This window comes from Marmota marmota, unplaced genomic scaffold, assembly GCF_001458135.2.
Source record: "Marmota marmota marmota unplaced genomic scaffold, marMar, whole genome shotgun sequence".
In the NCBI taxonomy this organism is placed as follows: domain Eukaryota; kingdom Metazoa; phylum Chordata; class Mammalia; order Rodentia; family Sciuridae; genus Marmota; species Marmota marmota.
The window spans coordinates 9,607,150-9,622,253 of record NW_026000211.1 but is presented as its reverse complement, the minus strand read 5'-3'; the positions used below and the strand labels follow the sequence as shown (position 1 = coordinate 9,622,253).

Here is a 15,104-nt window from a genome sequence, read left to right as displayed (position 1 = left end):
GGGGGGGTGGGGTGTCAGAAGTACATTGTTACACATTGCTGATAGTGTATAAGGAAATTAGTCAAATTTTCTGAAAGCAATTTAGCAATATTCAGAGAAAAGATATAAATGCTTAAGACCTTCGAGTTGCTAACACTTTTTAGGGAGCTTTGGTAAGGAAAGAAAGAGAAATATTCATGGAATGATACTGATAATGATACAATTTTGAAATTAAAATTTTTGACAATAGGAAATTACTTCAGTAAATTGGAATGCAATCACATGGTGGATCTCCTAACTATTACAGGGGAATTGATAAGTAGTTTATAATGACTCATAAACTGGGAGCCTTGCTTAATCGTTACTGATTACCTTCCCTCCAGGTGCCAAGAAGTCTAAGGGTGTGGCATCCTGACCTCAGACTCATGCTGCCCCTCCTGTGAGTGGTAAATTTGGGATGGACAGTGGATGCGATTTGTTCTATCCTTTCTCCTATAGGAATCGATTGCTTACAGGGTGCTTCTGTTGTCTGCTTCTCGTTGGTGACAGAATCTTTCTCCAGAGCATGTTCTTTCTTCCCTGCTCCATCTATCCCTGCCCAATACAGGGTTCTAAGTCCATCTCTGTTTAAGGTTTAGTCAGGACAATTATTTGGCTATTGCTGTATCTCATTCTCTGGCTTAACTTTTTATCAATAAAGGCAGTCTATTGGTTTCCCATCTCCCAGTCCTATTTTATATTTCTTTTAAAAAACAATTGGTGAGGGGCTGGGATCATGGCTCAGCAGTAGAGTGCTTGTCTAGCATGGGCGGGACCCGGGTTCGATCCTCAGCACCACATAGAAATAAAGGCATTGTGTTGTGTTCATCTACACTTAAAAAAAAATATTAAAAAAAATTGGTAAAAAAGAAAAGGGTTATCTTTGTAAAGACTCTCTACACACTCCAACATTTGAGACTGCCCATAAATAAAAACTGCATAACAACTTACCTCAAAATGTGGAAGTCATTTTACATGAACAAACATCTATGATCTCACAGTTTTTGTGGGCCAGGAATCCAGGCATCAAGTGTTATACCCTCAAGGTTGTTCACAGGTTGCAAGCACAGCTGGGCTTACCTGTGTTCTCAGCTGAAGGCTCGACAGGTGGAGAATTCATTTCCATGTTCTCCCATACTGTTGTTGGCAGAAGAGAGTTTTTGCTGCTTGTTAGCCCAAGGCCTCCCTCAGCTCCTGCCATGTAGGTGTTTTCATAGGGCAGCTCACATGCCAACTGACTTCCCCATGAGTGAGTAGTCAGGAGCGCAGGAGATGGTGTGCAGGACAGAAGCCATAGTTGCTTAGTCACCAAATCTCAGAAGTGACATTCCCATTTCTTTTGCTCTTTTCTGTCTGCTAGCAGTCAGTGACTAGGTCAAGCCCCCACTCAGGGAGGAGTTGAGGAGTGGAAGATACAAGCTCTCAGTATGTAGCAACATGGGTGTTATTAAAGCTAGGGGCAGCCATTGCAGCTTGGAATGTGTTGAAAAATTAATAGGAAAAGAGGAAACAGAGACAATGTTTATAAAATAAATTAAGAGGTATTTGGCCATAAAGAAGGAAAAGCATAAGTTTGTAAATTGAAGAGAAAATGGAAATAAAGAAAGTTGGGTTTTTTTGGTAAATATTGGAGAAATTATAATTATTGAAATTATGAAGACTTTGATCTTGTGGAGAGGAAGGAGGTTGGCTGAGGGTGGGGGGGCATTAGTAAAATGGTGGCTGGTTGCTGAGAAGGAGGTGAGGGAAAGAATCCGGAGTAATCAAGAAGAGAATGGGTTTCCATTGAAAACCTTATTCCTATGGTCCCTTCTTTTTCTTTCAAGAAAGCAAAGGGAAACTTCAAACTGTTTTAAAATGTAGGTGCTAACATTTTGGAAGCCATAAAGTACAAATATTTTTCTCACAGATGTTGTTCTTCATCTCATTGTTAAAGTGCTTTTATGTGAATTTATTAATTTTATTCCCAAGACAACTTGGTGAGATTGTCAGGACAAATGCCAATCAATTCATGTGATTTATCTGTAGCAATATGATGTCAATCTTGCTGTTTATAAAGTGTCAAAGAGACCCAGATTAAAAAAAAAAAAACAAAAACCTACAAATTCCTAATCTCTTAAAGACCATATTTTGAAAGTACAACTTGAAGATAGAAAACATCAAAGATAAGGTTTGGCTCCTTTTCATCTTGAGGTCCAGTTGAACATTTTCTTTGCTCTCATCTAAAAGCAGTTATTTTAGTGTGCTTGTGAATTGAACATGCGCTGAAGGGCTCTGTAAATAACTGCCTTCTCAGTATGGTTCGCCTAACCAGTCCTTGAGGACAGAAGCTTCCAGATGGCTCAGGCTCTGGATTAAACCCTCAAGACACCTTGAGCCTTTTGTTCAATAATGTGAGCAACAGAATTCAAGATAGCCTGAGTGATTTGATGAGAGTGTTTTTTTCACAATATTTTTGAATAGGAATATTCTATAAAAAAAACAGAGCTATGTGGAGATAAGTAATGACATGATACCAATTATGCTCAAAAGCCTACAAAAGACAGCTTCAGGGTGGGTTTAATAAAATAAGGTGACATATTAAAACTTACTGAGCACTTTCTATTTCCTATTTCAACAGTTTAAAATGACCTCACCTCAGTATTTTTATAATTATCCAATTTTAAATCCATAGTTGAGAGAATAATTTAGTTTTTTGTCAAACAAATACCATTGCCTCTCCAGTCTAGAAGTTTCTTGAGGACCAACACACTTGGGGAGTTGTCAAATGCCTATGATTGAGCATAATGCCAGATATACTCAGCATTTTAATCCAGTTCTATCTTTGGGCCTGGGTCATTGTTTCTGATTTCTTAATTCTGTGTCCCTTTAAGATGAAGTAATAATATCCACTTTGCAAGGCAATGTAAAATTAGTTAATATTCATAAAGCACCATTATGAAATGATTATTTCATTTGAAAATTATTTCACTTTAAACTAATTGTTCTCAACCAGTATAAGGGACATTCGGCAAATCCTGGAAACATTTTTAATTTTCACAAATGGCTACCTGGTGAGGGGGTATCTGCTACAGCATTAACTAAATGCCTGGGAGCTGCTAAAATGCCTATAGTGCACAGGATAGCCCCTGCAACAAATTACCACTTCCAAAATGTTAACAGTGTGGAGATGAAGATACCCTGCTTTAAAACTATTCTCAGTTCCTTTTATACCCGTCCCTCCTCCCTCCCTCCCTCCTTCCCTCTTCACAGTGATGCTGTCTTATTTCACAAAGCATCCCCACCACCTGCTAGTGTAACAGGTTAAGCGTGATTGGCAATGGAATATAAGAACATAAAACTGCAGGTAATCCCTTCAAATTTTGAACTGAGGTAGTAAAATCAGCCATCTCTATGGGTGGAGTAATTGCCAAACCCCAATTTTCTAAAATGATGACATAGAAAATATTCTGAAAAGGTTTTGAAATAAATGAATTATCTGTAGGAATTAAATTTATTTTCAGATATCTTGGACTGGGTAAGAAACAGAAGTAGCAGAAATAATAAGATTCAGTTTATTTCTTCTTTCTGTGCAGGTTGTAGGGCTGGGATTTACCTCTGAATGCAGCTACAGTGTTACACTTTCCAAACAAGCAAATGAAAATATGTGCTCAAACAACTTTAAAGTGCTTGAAAAATCTATCTCATTTGACTCCAAGTCATATAAGGAGTTCAGCTATGGCTTGTGAGCTCAAGGACAGGTCACTGTAGCAGATATGTTTGAATCTTGCCTTTGAAAGAGTTGGCTTTCAATCATCTTGCAGTGAATTTGTAGTCATTCTTTAAATTTTTCTGATCTAGTCTAAGAATTGCATGATTTTTTTTTCTTTTTCTTTCTTTCTTTTTAAAACAGAAGGCAACTGTTACTTCTGGGGGTTGGAATCTATTGCAATCAAGGCTCATTCAGTATTATTCCTACCCCCATCCCCACCCCGTGGATTCTTTCTTCTTCTCTAACTAAATACCCTACAAGGAAATGCCTGGTGCTTTAAACCACATCGAGGTTTTACCTGTTAACCAAAACTGATAGTGGTTTGATTAATTCCACCAAACACTCTCTAGAATGAATATATTTGTCACAATTACTCCTGGTGACTGGTCAAAGCAGTAGCTTAATTAGCCAGTGCATATAGAGGAATAAATGAAATGCAAGTCTTGAAATTTGTACTGTGTATCCTGTTTTCACACTTATAATTAATTGCTTGCAAATATAAGTAATAGAAAACAGGCTCAACAAAACATTGAGTTAAGCCTTGGTAACTGAAACAATTTTAAGAACAAGAGGATGGTTTTCTCTAGATTGACTTGGCCTATTGGTTTTTACCTGTTAAAATGGGGTGCGTCCATGTTCTATGATAATTGCCTACCTCAGGTAACTAACTACCTAATTAGAATATGAATTTACAGAAGTAGGAACTGTGACTTCATTCTATATTTTCAGATTGGAGTATGTATCCCTTCATCATAGACACTCAAAATGTTTGCTCAATATAAATGATATAGCTGCTTTCCAATATAAGCTGCTTTTTGGTTTGCTCCCTTTCACCAATTCCTAAACTACTCTTCTAACACCTGCTTTACACCAGATGTAGGACAGACCCCTGGGAATAAGTGAATGACAACCAGTCCTTGTTCTTAAGGGACTTGCAGCCTTATAAGAAGAATAAAGGAAAATATATAAACAATTCAATAATATGTGACAAACTACTGCAGAGTACTGCAGGGGCTCACAGTCGAGGGATTTACTGTGTGCTTTGGAGGTGAAGAAGCATCTCAGAAGAAGTTGACATCTCCATGGATCTGCTAGGTTTATGCAGATTTGCTAAGACAAGACAGTAGAGGAAACGGGCAGGAAGAATGGTTTGCTTTAGAGAGTTGAGATGCCTATAATTTACTTTGCAAAACCTCACTGCATACAGTGCAATATTGTATATATTGGATTGAAATAGTCAGTTGCTCTCACCAGGAACACACCCCTAAGAAGCATTCAGCAAGTGTACAAAAGGAAGTTAAGTCTGCAGAAGCAGCTCCTCCTAGTGATTCAGCTTTTATATTTTGCACCAATATCAGAAAAGCCTATTATTAGCAGAATTAATCTTAGAAATGAGTGTTCCTTGAACTAATATCTTAGTTTATTTGGATGCTATAACAAAATACCATAGGCTGGGTAGCTTACAAACAAAAGAAATTTGTTCCTCACTGTCTGGAGGCTGGAAAGTCCAATATCAATGGGCTGACAGATTTGGTGTCTGGTGAGGGTCCACTAGAGGTGGTGCTTTCTCATTATGTCCTCCTGTGATGTTAGGGTCAAGGCAGTACTCTTGATTAGCTGCTCATTCTTGTATATGAAGAGGAGATTCTTTTATATTCTATCCAAGAGGCACTGCCCACATGACCTACTCACCTCCCTAATACCATTATGTTAGGACTCAGAAATTTGGAGGGGAGTGGGAACACAAATATCCAGATGATAGCAACTAGTGAAAATAGAGGTTTTCAGGTTAACATAGTGTGTATTAGAAATAGGTTTGTGTGGATGAAATCAGAGGTGTTCAGGAAATGTGGACTAGTGAAAATATTTTGGAGACATTCCCATCCTTATAAGAACATAGAAAAATATAATGTAATCCATACAACTTGATCCTTTGGGAGGTTGCATGATGTCTGGACCATTAGTGATCCTGTATCCAATTATTATTTCAGAGAATACCAATGTACTATTGGATTCTGATTATAACATGCAGTGGTTTTGCCTACCGTGAGCTTTCAAGCAATATGGTAACACCAATCAGAACAGGAATCTGGGACTTTGCATTAGCTTGTACAACATAGAGTAAAGATTTGTTTTTTGAATCTGTTATTCAAACTCTCACTTACCTATCTCTTATCTTTTGGAAATAATTGCTATTAATAAAAAAAAAAATCCTAATGTGTATGAGTGACCAGTTGACTTAGGATGTTTCAATGAGCCCAAAGCCAAGGAAGACCATGACATAATCAGATATGCCATCAGTCCAGAAGAGGGTATGCACCTAGCATACGAGGTTAAGAGAAAATGAGATTGAGGTAGAGTGGAAGCTACATAAATGGACTTTACAGGGACATAGGGCAGGTGGGAGAGAATGCCAAGTGCTACAAAAGTTTGGTGATGTAAAGACTGAAATATGCACATTGGTTTTAGCAATATGAGGATTGCTGAGGACCTAGCTGAATGGAGGGCAGTAGGGGAAGAAGTGATAGAAATAAGAGGTCATAGTTGATAACTAATAATGGCTGTTTGCCATGTACCAGGCTCTTATCTAAGTGCTTTAGATGCATTATCTTCTCTATTAAGCATTAGTATATTCCCCAGATGCCAGATGAGGAAAGTGAGGCAAAGAGGGTTAGATGCATTCATGTAAAGTCACAGAGATAGCCAGTGATAGATACGAGGTCCCAAACGCAGCAGTCACACAGGAGCTATGCCAGGAGAGCAGAGGAGACAGTGGGGGAGAGAGATGTGATTCAGAAAGGCAGGGTAGTGGTTGAAGGGATACTGGGGGAAAAGGGACATTTTTTTCAAATTGGAGAGATTTGAGAGTTTTTCCAGTTGAATCACAAGAAACTGATACATGCAGATAGAGAAGAGTTTAACAAAATTCTCTCAAAAGACATAAGTACATGAAATCCTGATGAGAGGGCACAACAATGCTACAAGAAAGAAGGAGGAAAGGATAAGAATTGATGAATGTGGGGAAATTGTTGAGTCAGAGGAACGACCGAATGCTCAGAGAATTTATGTTCACTGTTGATTGGAGAGGCGAGCAAAGAAGGAAGTTTTGAAAAATAAGGACCATAGAGAACAGAAAGAAGTGAAAATAAGGATTTCCTGGTACAGCTGAGAACCCAGGTGGGCTTGGAGACAGAAATAAATCAGTGGTATGCTGATAAATTGATGGTTTGTGTGTGTGTGTGGGGGAAGTCAAATGCCCTAATTTAGAGTGGTTTCCAATTTTGTTGGTGCAAACAGTCCCCACATGGCTAGGCCATCCCAAGTTACCAATTATTTAACAAATGACTTGAAAGATGACTGAATTTTTGTTGTAGAATAATCTAGCCCCATTGTGTGAGAACTGGCCACAAGGTGCCATGAGACCAAAGAAAGAAGCAGACAGGTCTAGGGTTTCACAGAGTGCCATTTATTGGGAGATTTACTTATAAAAGCATAGTGACATGGCTCTCCGGTTGCCAAGCAGTGCAGTGGATGGCGACCCAGGTGGATTGCAGCACTGGCAGCAGGCAAAGCTCACAGCTATGGGGAGGAGCCTGCCATGTAGGCATGGGGAGCCAAGGTGAGCCAAGGCCGGCCAACCTGTCATTCTTCGGTGGCCAGGCCTGGGCCTGGTACTGATTGATGCCTGCTGCAGAGGCTTCCTTCACACACTGCTGCTTGCCCCAGCCAGCAACTTCAGCCTCCTGCTTCCTGACCTACCACAAGAAAATGAAAGTGGGGCAGACTTAAATGAAAGTTGGAACTCAAAAATTGACCAATAAGATGTTTCCAAATCCTAATTAGCATTAGTTTGGACCAATAGCAAATGTTATGTAAACCCCTACACTCTGACAGAAAAAACAAACAAAAACAAAAACAAAAACAAAAAAACCCTGCTATCAGGTCCCCTCTTGCAATGCAAGAGTCCTGTTCCTGTTTCTAGTCTTCAAAAAAAAATCCTATTCTTATACTCACCCATCCTGGTCCATGGAATTCATTCTTCAAATTTATCAGACAAGAATCCTAAAAGAAGAAGAAATTGATAGTGACTGCTGGGGTCTCCTGCATCACTGGAGGGCAAGGCCAGTCATTAAGAGTTGCAACATTTCTTGGCTACAGAGGCTTGTCACTTTTGCAGACTGACTCCACCTGCCAGCAGAAGCTAGGAATCAAGTTTCATCTCAAAACTCTGGTTTCAATAGTTTTGGGCAGCAGGAAGACCAGGTGAATCCCTGTAATCTGGGTCAGGAAGAGTAAATATGTTGGTTAGGACAAAATTGACTTCATCTAAGCCAGAATGTGCCCGGTTTATCTTAATTCAATATCAAAGAGTCAGGGCATGTTGTTGGAGCCAGGGTCCTATTCTACAGTTCCACATACCACTTTAATGAATTTGTCTGTTTAAAGTATGCTGGGAATGTGTGCAAGGAAAACTGACTAGGGTTCCCTTGGGGTAATCATGGCAGTTACAATTCAAGGTGGTGCAGTCATGTTAAGCTGAATCTATCCAATACTTAGTCATTGATTCTTAGGGGAAAAAATGATCAGATTAATTCATCACTATACTACATCTGCTTGTGTGATTTCTTCCACAGTATAGTGTAGGAGCAGAGGGAAATTCTTGGGTTGGTCTGAGGTTATGATTTGGCCTGGTCAATGGTATGGCAGAAATAAGGGACAAAATAAGAGTATGACCAAGATAGTATTTGATGTGATTACATCAATCCAGATAGGGTAGACATTGTAGAGGTATTGAGAGACTGAAGTCTGTTTTTTTTTTTTTTTCAAATACAGGAATGTCTGTTTTTAGAACCAAACTGCTCTCATTTTGACAACCATAAATGTGCAGATTAACTTGCAAAGAGTTTCAAATGCTATAATGTTATGTTTTCAACCCCAGAACAGAGTGTCTTTCCATATAGTCACAGTCTTTTTTTCCTCCCTCTTTGGCGCTTTAAGATTTTTGTCACAGGAACATGTTCTTTATTTGTTTTTATATTTTGATTTTAAAAAAATCTTCTTTTAAAAAATTGCTGTCATTGACATTATATTTGTCATTATCATTTCCATTACATTTCCTGACTATTTTCAGTTTTCAAAGAGCAAGGTAAGTGATATTTTTGCAAGTTGAATTTGTAACCAGGCACCCAATTGCTCTGCTCACTATTTCTGATATTTTTTTCAATGGATACTCTTTTGTTCTTTCATATAATGCATTCCATCCACAAAACAAGACAATTACTCTTCTTCTCCTGCATTCTTAAACTCAATATTTCTTCTGTGGATAAGTGCACTAAATAGCACTTCAGGTATCTCATATGATGTTGTGTTGGTTGGCATCTTTTTTTTTTTAATTCTAATTAGTTATACACGACAGCAGAATGTATTTCAACTCATTGTACACAAATGGATCACAACTTCTTATTTCTCTGGCTGTACACAATGCAGAGTCACACCATTTGTGTAATTGTTCATGTATATAAGGTAATAATGTCCAGAGATGGAAGTCTTGATGAACGTAAAGAACACATATGCTGGCAATAATGCGTATTAACCATCATTCTTATATGCTGTCGTGGGTTGTGGGAAGAGATTATGGAAAGAATAGAAGTTCACCTTTAGGTGACCATGATCAAGCAGGAAAATATAAGAACCCTTACAAGTCTCCTAGAGATGTTGCCATCTATTAGAAGCAATGTAGAGAGGCTAGATCAATGGCTGCTCAAGATGATAGCTCCAAGTGCTGTACTAAAGACCTTATAGATGGACAGTGTCCTGGTTGCCCCAGAAACCACACCCATATCTAGGTATTAAAGGGACTCTGATTCCCAAACCCCACACCCATTTGAGAGAGTCCCAATTGTCTACTGGAGAAAAAGCTTTTCACAAACTGTACCCAACTGGTTTTTCTGGCTCATTTTTCACACTTCCCTACACTTTTCATTCACCTTCACATCCAACTTCTCTGCTAGAGAAGAACAACTCTTATTTATTAGTACCTCTGCACTTTCACTCATTTGGTCACGGTCTTGGTTATAGGTAGAATGTCTTCTTCTACCACCCATCATCTTGGCTACCTGGCATGTATTGACTTTTTCTTCAAGCCCCCTTTCTGAAGTTTACCATATCATAGAAATCCCCCCTTCCTTCACAAAGGTTAGTTGCTCTTTCATTGTGATAATATAGCATTTTGTGCAACATAAATGGAAATAATTCTCCTATTACCTTCTTAGTTTTTATTATTTATTTCTATATCTAGATTGCCACCTCCTTGAGGACAAGGACTATGTTTTTTTCTTACAAGAGTCTTCATTGGTCACCCCAGTCCTGGATGCTTTTGTTTTGCTAAATGGGTTAAAGTCCAAGTTGCCTATAAACTCATCTCCAAAGATCTAAATTATTCGGAAAAGATGACATAGAGACAATATATACATGTATTTTTCTAATGCTTTCCTATCATTTATAGCAATAAGATTGACATAAGAATATAAAAGGAATTCTGAGGACAGATTATATGAAGATGGTTTAGGGAAAGGTGCAACGGCTATTTCCCATTCTGTAATGCAAAGGAGAAATTGCTAACTGATAATGACACATTCCTACTGAGCCAAGACTAAACTTTAAAATTCTTTTTAGCAAAGCATTCCAAACTGTCACAGCTAATAGTCTGCAGTTGGCATGTGGGATGAAACTTGTACTCCGTCATCAACTGAGTGTCCTCCTTCTTCTCTTGGCTCTCATGGTGAAGAACATGCACTTCTTTTACCTTTGGTTCACTGTCATTGTTCTAAAAATACCCTTTTACCAACAGGTAAAAAGCAATGGATTGAATTTTTGCCTAAGCCTTGATTATAAATCTTTTTTCTTCCATTAAGAGTACATATTGAGTTTTTGAAAGCATTGAATCTGGTCCATGTTTTAATGAACAATACAGAAAATAATTCTGAATCCTGTGTAACTTGATTTTGCTTAAATATTTTGATGGTTCATTGTATAACAGTCTATTTATAGCTTCTCCAAACTCTCTTTTATAAAACAAATATTGTGCTTCATGTCCTATTTTCACGTGTTAGTGCTTTATGTCTATCTGGCCTGCAACTAGATAAAAATAAATTTTAAACAATTCAGCAGTGAGTCTTCTTTTTTAACTGTGCTGGGAAATTAGTTTGCATTCAAAAATAGTCACATACATATTAGCTTTTAGGTTTTTAAGATCATTTCTTTGATGATTTCACATATCTACTTTTTGATCTTTTTATATTTTCCAATCTCATTGTCTTAATGTTTTATTTTAGATTTTATCATTATTTATTTATTTAATTGAATCATTTACTTTAGATATTGTATTTAATTATTTGGGAGACCCTTTTCCATCACATGTTTGTGTTCCATGGATGCGCTGTATTTTTACTATTTGTGGAAGCACAGTGAATTCATTCAGCTTGTAAGTTATCTTTTTCCAATTATTGTCTCAATAGCTTATCTTTTCTCCAGTGTCAGGCGTTCTTTCATATTGATTTTTAAAAACATGTGTTACATTCATTTGTTAAGTTTCTTAATGTATCTGCTGAATAAGCCAAATTTTATTCAGGAAAAGAGAAATGACTCTGAGTATCTCTTTGCAAGAAATAACTGAACACAGACTTGGAGGCTTTACAAAACAATTGGTGATACTGGTGGTACTTTTAGTTCTGGGAGATGATTGTTCCTGGAGTTGGGAAAATCAGCAAGTGAAAACCTGAGCAGTCAGCAACTCATAGGGTGCATACACAGTGCTGGCAAAGCTGACCTGGGCTGTCTGCAGAGCCAGAGCTCCTCACTGTTGCAGGAGCAAGAATGACTTCTTGTTCTCTCTTGGCTTCCACAGCTTGTGCAAGCACCCCCATTGAGTCAGTCTAGGAAATGCATAAAGAAGCAGAAATGTCATTGAGATGTTAATAGGCAATTGATACAATTTCTGATTAATTCAATTTCAAAATAAAAGGGCAGGAATTGAGTGCAAATTTCATTTGCTGCCCTATTAAAATGGCCTTTTTTTTTTTTTCCTGAGTAAGTCTTCTACCCTACTAACAAAATATGGCATGAAGGTATTTTACGGGAGGCTGATTAGGAGATTTCCTTCACAGCAAGTAGACAAGGAGTGAGATGTCAGATGCAAATCCCTCTAATAGTAGAACAAAGGAAGATTTATTTTTTGTAATGTCAATATCCAGGTTAGGAGCATCTGCTTTCACCAAACATTGCCCTCAATTTCTTTAGAGAACTTTTAGGCTTTGACATTGGGGTAATATTAGCTTTTATTTGCTTTCCCTTTTGGATATAGGATTGAGGGATATAAGTGCTGGTTCTATTAATTTCTCTCTGCAGCTCCACATCTGTCTCAAATTCAGTCCTCACAAGTACCTGCTGATTGACTGGACCCACAGCCCCATCAGGACCTCACAGGTGAACTGACTTGCAACAGTATAGCAGGCTAGCCAGGGACCTGCCCACTGCTGGTGGTGAGACATTTTTTAAATCACTCATTAGTTGGTGGTGACCCTTCATCTGCATTATTGTCGTTTGGAGTTTCGCTTTACTCTTTATTGTATTTGTAGGCCTTTATTTCATGGAAGCTTTAGGGTAAACAGGGGGCAAATGTGTCTGCTTCATCTGCCACTTACCTTTGAGAGTTTTGCCTGCTTTCTATGGCCTGTGTGAATCCCGAGTAGGAGACTCTACCTGACTTTTGTACCCTGATTCTCTATAACAGTGTAACACATGTGCAGGTTCTATTCTCCAATCTGCCTTCTGAACACAGATCCTTAGCTTTGAATCCGCTTCTTTGTAGCCCTGGAGGACATTCTCCTGTCCTTCTTCCCCCATGTATTTGGATAATCTATCAAGGCCAAATTAATACCTGTTTCCTTCATCAAGATGAATCTTGCTAATTATGGCTTTCTCATCTCTGAACCATAATGGAACAACTCTTGCAAGGTAAAGGCACGTTTTTACTTGAAATCTAGCACTATGTATACTTTTTGTTATGTAATTATTCATGGCTTCTAATTAATTAAATCCACATGCAAAGACACCATATATATCCTTATTTCAATTAGATTTAATCTGCTAATTTCGGTCTTTTTTAGGGCATAGCATGTTACTGGAGACAGGGTAATATTAGTAGAAATGTACAATTTATTGATTGCATAGAATTTACATTGCAATTTTCTCTTCTCTCTCACCCCTCCCACATGCTTTCTTATTAATTATCTAGCCATCTTTTCTATTTCTTTTTTGAATCATCCATAAGAAATAATTGACCAAGGAAACAAAAGAGAGTAGGAACAGAATTTTTAAAACTTCTTGATAACTAATACTCATAATCCCTTTTCTCTTCTTTAGTATTATAAATTGTGATTATCTTTACTTGTGCATTAAGAATTCTTCAGTGGTAGGTTGGTAATGATATTTGAATGAGCATTCTTATAATATCTAGGCAATTTCATAGCATGCCCTCTTAAGTTAACATAATTTTAGTGATCTTTACAATTTGAACATGTTCTGTGTACTGTTTCTAATGTTTATAAGAAAGAACTGTCTGCTGAAAAATGTGAAATAGGCTCTTTGTTTCAACGTTTGGAAAAAGAGATTCGAATAGCATCTCCACTGCTGGACAACGTGTCTCTCCTGCCATATGCTTTAGGATGTTGCTGTAGGTTTTGACAGACTCATTGCATTATAGAAGCCAAATTCTTCCCTAAGACCATACAACTTTTCAACCTATTCTCTGTAGGAAAAAAATTCGAAAAAACAAAACAAAACAAAACAAAAAAACATCCTTCTTGTTGGCTGGGGCTGCCTGCATCTTGGAACTATTATTTTGTTTGTTCTACAGATCTCCTGGGCAGCTGTCAACCCTCCCTGCCGTGTTTGAGAATCCATCCTGAACAAAACGTGTGCCACAGTATTTAAGAATTACTAAAGACCAAAGGTATGCTTTAGTCATTTTTCTTGCCTAACAGTCATATTGCAACTAAGAGCCAGAAATAATGAATGACAGGAAGGGGAAATTTAAATTAGGACCCAAATTTACCTCTTTTTACTCTCAGTTGTGATAATTTAGTTTTCATTAGCAGAGGTGTTATTTTTCATGAATTATTTTAGTCGTATCCTTCCTCTGTTCAAGGTACATATTCAAATTTTTATGAGAATTAATATACACTTCAAATTAACATATAATAAAGGGAAAACATTAATTTTAAATTTTCATATATAATGTCTTTAAAAGGTAATGCTACCATATAAAATGATGTATATTTTATCCACATATGCATCCAACATTTACCTATAGCATGAATGAAAAGACTATATGTAATGTTCACAAGTTACTATTTTATGTACCATGCAATTTAGAATTAGATTTGGATGTTTGCAGAAAGCTAGCTAAATCCCTAATTGAAATGAACACTCTGAGCAATGTAACTAAGGATTATCACAATACAGCACAAAGGCTGGATATGTGAAAGAAACCATGAAAATTCTTGAAATAAGTACAACCAGTAATGGGCAACATAACTACTGGGTGTATACAAACTTGATTGAGAATTTAGCAAAGTAGAGCTAAAGAAACAAGGAATTTGGTATGAGACATCTGGATAGTTAGCATTTTATGAAACAATATTGAGATCCTTTATTTTTCTTTTTGTCATAGAGTTTTTTTTTTTTTTTTAATTTTCTTGGTATTGGGGATTAAGCCAGAGCCTGGCTTATGCTGAGAAAGTTTTCTATCACTAAGTTACACCCCCAACCTCAGGTATAGAGAGTCTTAACTTTTACTCTTTGAAATGATAAATGGGTCACATTCATATGCTTATTGAAGAATTTATTTGACTTCAAATTCAAACTTTTAATGTTATATATCAGCATGATCCAATAGAACTTTCTGCAATGAGTGATCCTCTATAGTACTCAGTCTGATGGGGTAAACCACTAGCCACACGTGGTTATTGAACACTAGAAATGTGACAAGTCTGACTGAGGAAATGTATTTTTTAAAATTTAATTTTAATTCATCTAAGCTTAAATAGTTACAGGTAATTATTGGTAAGATAAATCCATACTATTCATTCAGTACCAAAAAGCAAAAGTATTTCAATGAAAAATATATTTCAATGAATATTGGTCACTAAAAAGTAAGGCAATGTAAAATAAATTTGATTGAATTTCTTTTAAAGTAGCCACAATTCATGAGGGCTAATTCATCCAAAAGCAGCAGGAAGTACACATTAAAGAAGCAATTTTGAAGGCAATTCTA

General features: G+C 37.2%; 1 long non-coding RNA gene across 1 annotated transcript in view; it reads left to right on the top strand.

Moving 5' to 3' along the window:
* The window catches only part of LOC125612883, a 14,160-nt gene extending 379 nt beyond the window's left edge, over window positions 1-13,781 (top strand). The window contains exons 2-3 of the long non-coding RNA XR_007343366.1: window positions 363-418; window positions 13,686-13,781. This is a non-coding gene — a long non-coding RNA (uncharacterized LOC125612883). The remainder of the gene's footprint in view (window positions 1-362; window positions 419-13,685) is intronic.
* The last annotated feature ends 1,323 nt before the right edge of the window (window positions 13,782-15,104 follow it).